This window comes from Equus caballus, chromosome 1 (assembly GCF_041296265.1).
Source record: "Equus caballus isolate H_3958 breed thoroughbred chromosome 1, TB-T2T, whole genome shotgun sequence".
Classification (NCBI taxonomy): domain Eukaryota; kingdom Metazoa; phylum Chordata; class Mammalia; order Perissodactyla; family Equidae; genus Equus; species Equus caballus.
In genome coordinates this window covers 34,044,842-34,059,555 of record NC_091684.1, presented here as the reverse complement: position 1 = coordinate 34,059,555, position 14,714 = coordinate 34,044,842, and the positions used below count along the sequence as shown (strand labels likewise).

Genomic DNA, 14,714 nt, shown 5'->3' with positions numbered 1-14,714 from the left:
ATTGAGAACCTAGTTGAAACCCTTACCATCAGTCTGTTGTGGCAGCCATCCATACTGTGGAGGTATTTTTTCTAAAATGCAAGAGAAGAGAAGGAGGACTGTTGGATTAAGCCAGGGTTGAGTATTTGCACTGAAGTTTAGAGAATAATTCTTAAAGATCTATTGGTGACTAACTTTTGGGATGGGATTAAAAAGGGATGTGGATCTTTTCAGCCCAAATATGAATTTTTTCTTTTTACAGATTTTTTTTTTCTCCACTTGGTTTTTCAAATTAAGAAGCTAAGATCACATCAATGTTCTAGTCCCCAGTGCATCACAAGCTTTTTGTATCATAGACTAAAATGTAACTTTATATTGCTCAACAGAAGACAGTAGGAACAATGTTCGGATTCATTAAATCTGTCTTCCTAAGATAAATAGTTGAACTAACAGCAATTAGTACCCCCTCCCCTCTGCCTAATCTTTGGAGGAAATAAGCTTATAAAGCTTTTTTGACTTTCTGGAACAGATACTGTAAAAACTAGAATCCCTGGGTCCAGAATAAGAGTGCTGCCGTTGGCATAATAACCAGCCTGAAACCCTGAAACCAGTTCTACTACTCAGGCTCTTTCTGAACAGCTGGTTAAAGAGGAGTCATTAGCAATAAATCTGAAATAAGCCACTTCCCCAAGAAGTAAGCTTGGTCTCCTGAAATTCTTCTTCCCTAAGGCCAGGAGACTAGGTAGGTGATACCAATTTCATCTTTTTCTTTCTGTTCATTCATCCAAAAAATGGGTTTCTTGTCCTTTTACATTTCTGGGTGTAAAAAAATTGCTTAATTCAGGAGACTCATGCAGGTACATAAGGGAGAATTGGTATCTGTTGTAATTATTGAGCCCATGTAATTCGTTCTGTAGCAAGCAGGTATAGGGAAAGGAGAAGGAGAGAGACGTTAAGACAGCTAAAGGAGTTGGGAAAGAAGAGCTGATTTTATCAGCCAGTGGGCCAGGCAGGGTATAGGACATGAAAGAAACCCAGAGGGACTGACAGACTGGGAGAGAAAGGAAGGGGTCCAAAGAGATTTAGATCTAGCAGGAGTAAGAGAATGAGAAATTATAAGAGTGCAGGTGGCAGTCAGAGAAATCTACACTAGAGATAGTCTGTCCATAAGCAGCATTTGTTAGCCACTGAGATTAATTCTGGGTACACTCTAGTTTACTAGGTTTGAAGTTTAGTAGCTCTAATGACCCAGATAAAAGAGGAAATCAGTAGAGTGAAGACATAGATGTGGCCGGATTACCTCTGAAGTATTCTGATCTATTGTGAAGCCTCTACCAGAGATGAAGGTAAGTCATTGACCATTAAGCAATAAAAACATTTGAATAACACTGTTTTTTTAAAAAAAGCTTTTAAAATTATGACAGTAATACTTATTCATTGAAAAAAACCCTTAAACCATAGAAAGTATAAATAAGAAAACAAAAATCACAGGTAATCAGATACCAATATTAATATTCTGATGTTTATCCTTTCGGATGTGCTTGTACATGTTATTTATAAATAAAATTATGCAATGATATTGTCATTTAAAAATGTCTCACAAGCAGGCTGGCCCCATGGCCCAGTGGTTAAGTTCACACATTCCACTTTGGTGGCCCAGAATTCGCCGGTTTGGATCCTGGGCACGGACATGGCCCCATCAGGCCATCATCATCAGACCATGCTGAGGCGGTGTCCCACACAGCATAACCAGAGACACCCACAACCAGAATAAACAACTATGTACTGGGGGGCTTTGGGGAGAAGAAAAAAAAAAGAAAGAAGAAGATCGGCAACAGATATTAGCTCAGGTACCAATCTTTAAAAAAAAACAAACTACTACCAGATCTTGAAAGCCCAAGCAATGTTTCTTTCGACTCCTTGGTTCGCTGAGCCTGCAGCACACTACATCATGTTTAAGTGGTCTACAATAATTTCTACTGAAATAATCTTTATCACTTAAGCAAAAACATTTTTATTATATTAAAGACTGTTAATTACCATTTTCTGCATTTTCCCAATGGAACTTTCTGACCCACTTTTTGAACTGCAGAATAGTAGCATTATTAGGGACTTCAAGTCCAACAGTGTAAAGTTTTTTTTATAATGAATACTCTTAGGCAAATCCTAGAAACAAAGGAAAATAGAATGTAACAATCATACATTATTGAAAACAAATTCCTCAACCCAATAAAACTCACAATTAGGTGTTTCTTTTGCTGAGGAAGATCTGCCCTGAGCTAACATCTGTGCCAATCTTCCTCTACTTTGTATGTGGGTCACCACAGCATGGCGGCCCATGAGTGGTGTAGGTCTGCACCCAGGAACCAAACCCGGGCCACCAAAGTGGAGGGTGCTGAACTTAACCACTAGGCCATGGGGCCAGCCCCCACAATTCAGTATTTTTTAAATTAGGTACAATGATTATATCAAAGCCACACTTTAGATCAATTTGTGTAGAACTCTTTTGCAGTCTACATGAAAGCAGCTATAAAATAAGCCCAATTCCTAGCAGCCAATGATAGTCATGAGTTAAGGAATCAAGTGATTAAGCAGACACAGGATCAACCTAATATACAAGCTTAAAGTGTTAACTCCACAGTTGGTGTTGAGGATTCTAGGTGTCAATTAGGGCTATGTTTAGTAAGCCTGTTTTAAAGTGGTTACATGTTTCCCTAACGGATTCTAAAATTTGCAAGAGAGTCTAAAGTGGGAGGTTCTAAGAACAAAAGGACTAATCTCATCATTTAAGTAAAACCAATTAATCAATTAACAACATTCAATTAAAGAATGCCAAGGTGGCATTTAAGCCTAAATGCCTAAGAACAGATCCCAGGAGCAGATAATATATTAGGAAAAATAAGGATAATGACCCTTGAACAATTATATGATGAACAAAACGACTGGTTATATATGTGGCAGTTCAGTAGTGGCTGTAAATGCGAGGCCTTGAAGAGGAGATAATTGTTGGACAAGGACGGAGAGAAAAAAATTCCAAGTTTATGGAACAATTTGAGGCACAGAATCAAGAATGAGTATAAAATGTTCCTGAGATATACCTAACTAGAGGAGATGGTATGTTGTAAGGGACTGAGAAGAGCAAGGTGAGAAGGGGGCCAGATTAAACTGGACCTTGAAAGATAGGGAGAGGAGTTTACATGTGATACTTTAACGGCAGACGAAGTGAAGAGACGGCAGAGAGAAGTGAAGAATTTTTTTAGGAAGGAAATGGAATTGGCATGAAAATTATGTTTAAGGACAACTAATCAAACAATAAAAAAAGAGCAGCTGTTGAATAAACAGGTAAAAGACCTGGAGACTTCACGACACATGTCAGAAGAAAAAATCTACAGGTTTTAGCCTTTGACCTGATGTAGGATACCAGGAAGACAGAGAACTCAAGGAATTTGAACGTGATTGACAGGCTAAGTATTGGTGCTTTCAGGAGAAATAGGGAAATTGGAGAGATTGCTAATTTGTATTTCTGGGAAGGCGTGGTATGGAAGCAAAGAAATGATGGTATGTTTAGTTTCGTGTATGTTGAAATATGAAATGGCAGCAAGGTATCCAAGACAAAATGTCTCCTAATTAGGGCAGGAATGACAGATGACATCTTTGATGGCAACAATCCAATTGAAAAGCAAGGTCCAAGAGTTCTTTTCCTCTAGAGCAAGGTTTTAAAACTCTTGCTCTCGGTGCCGGCCCAGTGGCGCAGCGGCTAACTTCACACACTCCGCTTCTCAGCAGCCCGGGGTTCGCCAGTTTGGATCCCGGGTGTGGACATGGCGCCCCTTGGCACTCCATGCTGTGGTAGGCGTCCCACATATAAAGTAGAGGAAGATGGGCACGGATGTTAGCTCAGGGCCAGGCTTCCTCAGCAAAAAGAGGAGGATTGGCAGTAGTTAGCTCAGGGCTAATCTTCCTCAAAAAACAAACAAACAAAAAAACTCTTGCTCTCCAAAGTCCTACTGTCCCTAAGATTGGAGATGGGGAGGGGAGGACTGGTGAATGATGATGAGGCCTAGTGTATCCTTAATCTCCTGCTCCAACCAGCACAACTCCCTGTTTATTTTCTTTACATAACGGGCTTCAGAGCAAGATTTAGTTGAAAGGATTTTGCTGCTAAAGAAAGTTCAAAAAACACTGTTGTAGAGTAATACCTATCTCGCATTTTTCCTTTTCTTTATCCTTTTCTCTTTTGCTCTCTTTTCTATCTATTGCTGTTTTTCCCTCTTTATTTTGTTGCCTTGCTCCCCTTTTTCTTTTCTTTTCTATTTCCATCTACATTTCTTTCTTTTAGTTATTTTGTCCTCTTAAAAGAACAAAATTCTGTTTTTTTCCCTCTCTGTACAATCCATGATTTCAGAAAAACGATACTGTATGATTGTGTGAAGGATTAAGAAGATCTCTAGATCACACATGGGAAATTCTGAAATTTATATTAAAATAACCAAGAGAGTATCTCAATTCACCTTCCAAATGCAGTATTAAAAAATCTTTTCTATTATAAGACCTATCCATGATAACAAAATACATGTGTAACTTTACCTTAACTTCATAATATCTTGTGGTGTATGTTAAATCGGTAATTAATCCAAGCTCCACATTTAGTGCTTTTATTGCACTAATTAAGTCTTTTGGTGTAAACTTCTGGGTTGGACTAAGTCTCTGATTAACTACCTATAATGAAAAATGAACAATAAGGTTACAAAATACAGATAAAATGTAAATTAATAACAGAATAAACAAGGAAGAAAAAAAAATAAGAAGGTAAAAAGAATCAGTGAAAACTTTCATAGCTTTAAAAACATTGGCAAAACTTTTAACTAATTAGAGCTGTGAGATGAGCCTAAACACACTTACATCCTTTGCTTCAGTGATTTCCTGTCTAGGAAATTATCCTAAGGCAATTATAAGAGACATGGGGGGAAAAGAGATTGGGTATAAGGACATTCACTGCGCCAGTATTTATAATGGTAAAAACACTTTGTACAAAGGGGTCCAAAACAAAGGATTACAAGTAAATGCTGCAATTTATGAAGTTTTGAAGAGCTTTAGAAAAATAATCTGCTATTATCTCTCCTCAGAATAATTAAAAGAAATTGTGAATTCCTGGTTATTTCCTTGAAGCATGTTCAGTTTGCAAGATATCTAAGGGCTTTCTGGGTCCCCTAAACTGATGGGTGAAGAACTTGCACTGAAGCCTTACCCTCAGGGGCTGCATGAGATCTCCACAGATACATAAAACACACATACTGTATGTCCATAAAATATCTTATAACTCACAGAGTGGTGCTGTCCAACACAAATATCACACAAGCCACCTATGTAATTTAAAATTTTCTAGTAGCCATATTAAAAAAGTAAAAAAGAAACAGATGAAACTAATTTTAACATTTTAACTCAATATATCTAAAATATTATTTCAACATGAAATTAAAAAATTGTTGAGAATTTTATTTTTTACTAAGCCTTCAATATCTGGTGTATATTTTACACTTAGATCACATCTCAGTTTGGATTAGCCACATTTCAAGTCTCAATAGCCACATGTGGTTAGTGGCTACCATACTGGAAAGCACAGTCTTAGAGTATTCCACATCTCCTCCAAAGAGTCTCAAGGCCTACAGCCACTGGTTCTGGAAGTACAACAAAGAGGAGCTAATTAAAACTTTCTACGTTAGCTGGTTTAGTTTAGAATCTACGGGAGGACTTTCCTAAGAAACCTCTTCAGGCTGTGTTCATCTTCAGAAATTCAGGAAGTGCCTCATTCAACTAATATTAATGGGTTTGATTCTAATAAAATTCTTCCCAATTAGCAAAAATCAAATTTGCTCTAGTTGACATCCCTAACTTTCTATATGAGGATATCATCTCCTTCATAATTAAAATAAAAAGTTTAAATAGGTTTGATGTCTTGTGACAGCCCTCCTTCCCTCTTGTCTCCCTAAATTTCCAGCAGGAGAGGCAGCTGTGGTATCATGAGGTGAACGCTGGAGAGTCATAAGAAGTGAGTACAAGTCTTAGTTCCATTATTACCTTGTTGTGTGACCTCAGAGAAGTCACTAAAGCCCTCTGGGCCCTGGGTTATGTATCTTTAAAATAAGGTGAATTGACTCTATCAGTGATTCCCAACCTAGCTACTCACCATAATCAACAGAAGGAACTTAAAAAAAACCAAAAGAGTGGGGCCATTAACTCAGGGCCAATCTTCCTCAAGCAAAAAGAGGAAGATGGGCAACAGATCTTAGCTCAGGACCAATCTTCCTCACCAAAAAACCCCCAAAAAACAAAAGTTTCTAGACACCACCATGAGCTACTGAAACAGTTCTCTGGGGGGTGGAGTCCAGGAACCATTTTTAAGCTGACCTAGTGATTCAGAGGCAGCCAGAGAAGGTAGTCTCAGACTAGTATTTGGAAACCACTGTACTGATTTACCCTTTTATGCACCTTAGCTCTAAAATTAGCTATGTATAGAAGTATGTATGATAATTTCCTCTTTCAAACATCCTAATCTGAAGTCCGAAGGCTGAATTAGACAAAGAAAATCATATTCACTTTCTATTAGTTTGAGGCATTTAGAATAGACATCTAAAATGAAGCGAGCCTTATTCTTATTCTCTATGTGTTAGCCTCATTCTGCTTCCAAAGATTTGAATGATCTTTAATTCAGTAACTAAATAGAAGATCAGAAGTTAAACTAGTTGCAAATAAATGTAGCTGCAAATAAATACATAAAGCAGATATTTCACTCATGAATTACCAAGACCTGGTTATATACTCCCTGAGAGTGTTCTGCAAGCCCTTCCTTCACCTTTCTTTACACTATCTTCCTCTCGCCTCTACCTTATGAATAAGTTACTTGGGAATACACTTCCCTTATAGTTACCCAAATTAGCTGATTTGCAATTTGAACTTCTTTGCTCCAAAGGAATAGAAAAAACCCTCTATATCTGCTCAAAGCTGATCAACCAAATCATCTGTTCTCTTTCCCCAAAATGTCCAGAACTTAAAAGGACCTGCAGAACATGAGGAAGTACGCTTCTGACGACTATTAATCTGACTTTAGGTGAAGGTAGGTACCATTTATAGAAAGCTTAATGGCCAATCACAAAATAATCCTGTCTAGAGATACAATCAAGGTCATTAGCTATACTAAGAAGGAAGGGGGAAAAACCCTGAGAAACAGGTCAAAGTCTTGGATCCTGTTGCTGTAGCTGACCCTGTCAGTGCCTTGCCCATTCCCCTTAGCATGTTCCAGGCATGTTGCAGCATCCTACACAAAGCACCCGGGACTATCTACCTGAGGGCTTTCTCTGGACTGTGCATGCACAGGGTAGGACAGAGAAGTTTTAATGCCTGCAAGAAAAGCCCTCAGTCAAAGATAGATGACAATATGAGGATAAATACCCTAACTTCCTCATCCCTTGAGTTGGATATCTCTGAAGTGTATTCTAAACTATCTGAGTCCCGTAGAGATATTGAGCTTGTCCAAAGTGATAACCTGAGACAACACATCCTTTACTGGCTTCCTTCACAGTCCTGTTTCACGCATGCCATCATTCCCTCACTGGTGCTTCCTGAGATCACCTCCCTAATAAACCACTTGAATTCAAATGCTTGTCTCAGGGTCTGCTTGGGGGGAACCCAAATTAAGACCACTTATAAAATTAGAATCCAAAATACAGGTTGGTCTACAGTGAGAGTTACAGTTAAAACACATACATTCACACAAGGGAAGTCACAGAATGCATACTATTGGGACAGCAGCAAAGATCCTTGTGATTAAGGTCAGAGGCTTAGAAATCACCAGATCAACATGGGATTGAGTCCCAGTTCTATCACTATTAGCTATATAATTTGGACAAGTTACTTTCCTCTCTAAGCTTCAGTTTCAATATCTTAGACTTCATCATAGAACTGTTGTGAGGATTATTAGCTATATAATTAGCTATAGCTAATAATCCACTATTAGCTATATAATTTGGACAAGTTACTTTCCTCTCTAAGCTTCAGTTTCAACATCTTATACTTACATCATAGAACTGTTGTGAGGATTAAATGGGATAAATGCACAAATGTCTAATACAGGATCCAGTGCCTATTAACCTATACATAAATGGCAGGTAAGTGTTTTCTTACATCGAAGTGGAGAAGTGGAAGTCTGCTTCATTAATGAGCTACACTGACTGAACTATAGGCATCTGGAAAGGACTGCTTAGAGGGCACACATAAGATACAGGCTAAAAAGTGGAGAGATGTAACTCCTTGTCACCAAGGACTTCAAACATTTCAAGAAGGGACTATCCTGCTTTGCTCCACTGGGTTTTTTTTTTTTTTTTTTTTGAGGAAGATTAGCCCTGACCTAACATCTACCACCAATCCTCCTCTTTTTGCTGAGGAAGACTGGCCCTGAGCTAACATCTGTGTCTATCTTCCTCCACTTTATGTGTGGGACACCTGCCACAGCATGGCTTGACAAGCAGTGTGTAGATCTGCACCCGGGATCCAGACTGGCAAACCCTGGGCCGCTAAAGCAGAACGCATGAACTTAACCGCTGCGCCACCAGGCTGGCCCCTCCACTGGAATTTTTGCATCAAATCCAATTTGAAATAAAGTATTAACCATGAATTGAAAATAATTTTGTAGTAGAGTTCTCACTAAAGTAATCTGGCAGGATTTTTTTCAATCAAATAGTAATCAGAATTAATCCAAGATTCTTACAGTATAATTACAACATTAGAGTTAGGAGGGATCTTGGAATTGAGGCTCTCAAAGATTCAATTACTTGTCCAATGTCACAGGCTAAATGGCTGTCAAGATTTTAACCCAGAAATTTTCATCTTTATCCAGCTCATGATACCAGGCTGCCTTGTTTGATTAAATACTCATTTTTCTCCTAGATATGAAGGTTCTAAGTTTCCATGTTTATATTAAACAAAGAAGAATAAAGAATTTTTAAAATGTTATCAAATGTCATACATGGATTACCTGGTGGTAAATATATAATTTTGGTCAGTGTCTATAAACTTAGCAGCATGCTCCTAGACTGTATCTGTTAGTGCTCTCCATGGTGTGTGCTGATGGTACAACGGGTTTGATATTTGTATTACATGGTCAATAAGACAAAACTGCAGTTAGCATAATGTACTACAAAGCCAAATATAAATTTTAAAAATTAATTCAATTTGGCAATAAAAAGAAAGAAACTACTAGTACATGCTGCAACATAGATGAACCTTGAAGACATGCTAAGTGAAAGAAGCTAGTCACAAAAGGCCACATATTGTATGATTGCAATTATATGAAATGTCCAGAATTGGCAAATCTACAAAGACAGAAAGTAGATTAGTGGTTGTAAGGGGTCGGGTGAGGGAAAAATAAAGAGTGACTGCTAATAGGTACAAGGCTTCTTTTTGAGATGATAAAAATAATCTGGAATTAGTAGTGATGATTACATAACTATGAATATACTGAAAACCACTGAATACTGTAAACTGTATACTTTAAAAGGGTGGGTTTTACAGTACAGGAATTCTCTCTCAGCGTGTAACAAACGTAACCTAAAGACCACTGGAAAAAAAAATCCGAGTTAAATCAGGAGGCAAGTATAAAAGATTCTGAACTGTGTGTTCATATTCCTAACGTCTGAGAAAGTAAGAGAAACTAAAGCTGCCATGGTTCTGAGGCCATATAAAACATGGCATGGGTTTCACGTATCTTTTACTTTTTAGGAAATGCTATACAAAGGATTTGACAAATTAATAAAAGAATGCCAATTTTTTTATGTGGGGACGGTACTAAAACCAACTTTATTTTTGGATTATAACTTTTAAATAGGTAGCATACTATAAAAAACAAAAATAACATTAGGATTAATTAACGAGATCTTCTCTCAAAACAGTATTTAATCTTGTTAAATCTGTTTTCAATAAAATAAGTTTAACGGTTAAAAAATTAATTCAACTTGGCAATAAAAAGAAACTAAATATGATACATGCTACAACATGGATGAACCTTGAAAACATTATGCTGAAGAATCCAGTCACAAAAGACACATATTGTGTCATTCCTTTTGTATGAAATGTCCAGAACAGTCAAATCTATGAAGAGAGAAAGCAGATTGGTGGTTGCCTAGGGTGGAGGGTGAGAGTGAGGGAGAAAGAAGAGTGACTGCTACTGGGCATGGGTTTCTATTTCTGGGAAGGGGATGATAAAAATGTTCTAAAATTGTGGTGACAGCTGCACAACTCCACGAATATACTAAAAACCATTGAAATGTATATTTCAAATAGGTGAATTTTATGTTATGTGAATTATATATCAATAAAGCTGTTATTAAAAAATTTTCAAAACCACTGTCTTATACAAGCATGAACAATTAATAACTATATGTGTGAAAAAGTTTACTGTTAATCTCCATAACGTCAAACATTTGCTTGAAACTTACATTCACGTTTTTACACAGAAAAGCATAACACTAAGTAAACGTGGATCACATTAGTCTCAATTCTTCTCATTATGAGACAGATAAGAAAATACTATACATACTCCCTTTAAAGGAACTTTAAAAGCAATAAATTGGGTTCCAGGTAGAGGATGTCCAATGGCGTCACAGTCTTCCACCTGTAACAAAAGTAAACAACTACAATTATAACTAAAATATTTTAATGACTCAAGAAGGTAAACAAAAAAGCCATTTTTAAATAAATAGAGCCTAATTTGTTGGTTTGTTGCTTTCTTAGTGCTATCATACATGAAATTTTAATTTACTGCTTCCTCTCTCTCAAAAAAAAACCCAACAATTTAAGGTTTTACATATACATAGCACTTCTACAGTAAATAAGGGAGCACCCATTCCTAATATAAATTTTCAACACACAAAACAATATTTTCTTGTGCAACAGTAAGAGAAGGAAAATAGTTAATGAATTTTACATCATTGTCACTATTAATATATTAAATAAAGAGTGGTAATAGATATTAAATGTGGGAACAATAAGAGTAAAATATGAAAAACTACAATGTTTTAATAAATGGTTAGGAAACAAAATCATTTACTCAACATGATTATTTTAGAGATGTTTTAATTTCTGACTAATCTTGGTTAAAGAACTATAGTTCATTAACTTTAAACATCTTTGTTTACCTATGATGACTTATCATGAATAACAAAGAGAAATCTGGTATCAAAAATCATTCTTTGTCATATAAAAAATTATTCCCTAAGTTATGTTTGATAAATTCCAATTATAACATAGATTTCTTAAATAAGCACTTTTAATTCCCTACTTCTCCAGCTTCACTTTTGCACCATGCTTCCCTTTTCCAGGCTCTGGCTTCATTCTATTTCTTTTATTCAGCCCTTCCAATGCTTTCTGCTATTCCTTCTACCCACCATCCACCCCATTTCACCCCCTCAATCACCCTCAGAATTTCAGTTTAAATATCAGTTTTCAGGAAAGCCTTTGACATCCATCCACCTACTCCCACTAGACACACCTTTCACCTTCCTTATGGCACTTAACAGTCTGTAATTACACACATAATTATGTGGTTTTTTGACAAACAGTGGTTTCTCTCTCTATCATAAACTCTGTGAGAGTGACTGTCTGTCTTTCCTCACTCAGTACAGTGCCTACGACACAGCAGATGCTCTATAAATATTAAATAAATTTGGCTTTATAAAATTACTATTTAATGTACTGAAGTGCTTACTTCAATCAATATTAAAAAAGTAATTTATGTATTATTTGTATATATTTTATTTATAGGTAAAAAACAATCTCATCATAATCATAAAAACCAACATTTAAGACTCTCAGAGTCAAATGTCACCTAGATACTGTCATTAAGCAAAATCATTGATTCATTGCTTTGTATCCTCCTCTAATTCTTATGAAACTTAGTTCTCTATCATTCATTTAGCAATTTATCACAATACTGTATTGGATTTTTAGCTAAATTTTATCACATCGTTCCTCTGCTTAAAATCTTTCAATGGTTTTCTTCGGTCTATGCAAGACACACAAGACCTCTCTGACAATCTGGCTTTTCTGACCCACCTGAGGTCATTTTCCCATGCTGAGCAACTTGTCCCATTCTAAATATGTCATGTTTTCTCTTGCTTCTGATCCTCTGCATACCCCTTCTTTCAGGATAGAACTTCCCCATTTCCCCCTGGCCTACCTCTTCTCCAAGTTAACTTCATTGGTTTGTGACACTTTCCCTCATGAACTACATGTCATCCCTCCAGAACCATCAACACTTCTAGAACAATCAAAAAGGTAAGGTTGTGGCCTTTTGGGGGTTTTTTTTGTTTTGCATTTTTTAAACAAGCAATTGGCCTGCAATATTATCCTGAGTCCTGATACCCTACACCTCACATACCTATGTCAAAAGTTAGTATAATAAGAAAGATAAAGAAATATCTAACTTCACATTTGGTACTTGGTGGGAAAATTTTTAAAAAGAACATACACTTGATATGTTAAGTTTTAGACTATGATATATTCAAGTTTAAGAAATTCCTCTTTTAAATAGACATTATCCAGTCTGAAGAACAGAAAGCAAAAGAATGAAGAAAAATTAACAGAGATTCAGAAAGCTGTGGGACACCATCAAGTTCACTAACATATATGTAATGTGACTCCCAGAAAGAGAAGAGAGGAATAAAGAGCTGGACAAAAATATTTGAAGAAATAATGGCATAAAACTTATCAAATGTGATGAAAACCTTCAACTAAACACCTGAGAAGCTTACTTAACTACAAATAGGCTCAACTCAAAGAGATATACACCAAGACACATAGTCAGACTGTTGAAAAACAAAGATGAAGGAAAAACCTTGAAAACAACAAGAGAAAACAACACATCACATATAAGGGAATCTCAATAAGATTAACAACTAACTTCCCATCAGGAATAACGAAGGTCAGAAGGCAGCGAATGACATTCAAATGCAGAAAGGAAAACTACCATCAACCAAGAATTCTATATCCAGCAAAACTATCTTTCAGAACGAGTGATTACTATGTTCCAGCAGTCCTTTCCTTTGCAAGAATAGAAATTAGATTTTGATAATTTATAAGAATTGAAAAACACAGTTTCTCAAGTTTTTAAATACAACTGAAATGCCACCAAAATCCAATAACAAAGCAATAATGTTGAAATAGGTTTCTTTCTCTTTAGAAATTAGAAAATGACTTCTATCAAAAGTCATTATAAACAAAAGGCCCATTTTTGCCTTTAAATAACTAATTCTGATAATTTTACTTGTGACATATAAGATAATTTCTTTGATGGTATTCTTCCCTGTGGAATGAGATGCTCTTCAATACTTATGACATTTATCCTTTTCTCAACAGTACATCTAATTCCACTATCATAAATGGCATTCCTTTGTGACTATGATAATTCCACAAACATGTTCATCTTTGGTTTTGACACCCAGCAGAGAGCTATTCCTCAAGCATTAACAATACAAGGAAGTATGGAAGTAATACGGAAGAAATTTTAGACTGTTCTGTCCTAAAAAAGTCCCCTTTGAGTTCTTCCTCTCTGAACAGCCATTTCTATTAACTCAATGAATCATATAATTCCACAAGCTATTATATGTCTTAATCTCTAAATTTTTTTCTGATGTCTTATCCCTACAACAAATACTCTAAGCTCCTTTAAGACAGAAAGAATTTATGCTTCCTTTATATCCCCAAAGAGCACTTGGCATGGCAGTATGCATACAGTATATTCAATAAACTTTTCAGTTTACAGAAGACACATTAAGATGTGGGCATAAAAACACCAACAGAGGGCTGCCTCAGTGGCATAGTGATTAAGTTTACAGGCTCCGCCACCAGTTCGGACCCTGGGCACAGACCCACGCACCACTTATCAAGCCACACTGTGGCAGGTGTCTCACATATAAAATAGAGGAAGATGGGCACAGACATTAGCTCAGGACCAATCTTCCTCAGCAAAAAGAGGATTGGTGGCAGGTGTTAGCTTAGGGCTAATCTTCCTCAAAAAAAAAAACACCAAAAACAAATATTTCCCTGAGCCATAAACCAAACTAAAAACCAAGTAGCAATATCTTACTTGCTTGAAACAGTGTCTATACCACATACCAAACAAATAAGCAATCAAACAAATAAATGCAAAGTATAAATAAGTGAGGTAATTTCACTAATGCTGATTAGCCATCTCCGGAACCAGAGCTCAACCACATTCTGGTGACAATTGAAAAGTAGTTAGAAGTAATAACAATTTACATTCCCAGACTTTCACTTCTCTCAGAAGCTTTCATGGATATCATCTCATTTATTTCTCATATGGCACTATATGAGATAGTGTATTTTTTAGGGAGGTATTATTTATCCCCACTTGAGAGATGGAAAAAATGAGGCCAAGATTGATTGGAATTGCCTAGTATCACACCAAATTAATGGTAAAGTCAAGACTTGAATCTCGGTCCTGTCACTCCTCTTCTAAGGCACATTCTATATCTGGGGCAAAAGAGGTAGAAAAGTGTAGGAAACTCTTTGTTCAGGAAGGAAGGGGGGATTCACCCTTGAACTTTTAGCTTTTTAGAGAGAGCAATATACTCTCCAAGCAATGAGAAGGAACTAAAAAAGATGAAGCATCCACCCCAGGGTGGAAATTTAAGCTTTTTAGAGTTTCTTCCTGATTCCTGAGC

General features: G+C 36.5%; 1 long non-coding RNA gene across 1 annotated transcript; it reads left to right on the top strand.

The window, feature by feature from the left end:
- Window positions 1-5,681: 5,681 nt before the first annotated feature.
- On the top strand, window positions 5,682-7,635 carry LOC138915856 (uncharacterized). Its single transcript, XR_011422238.1, has 2 exons — window positions 5,682-6,028; window positions 7,025-7,635. It is a non-coding gene; the product is annotated as an uncharacterized lncRNA (long non-coding RNA).
- The last annotated feature ends 7,079 nt before the right edge of the window (window positions 7,636-14,714 follow it).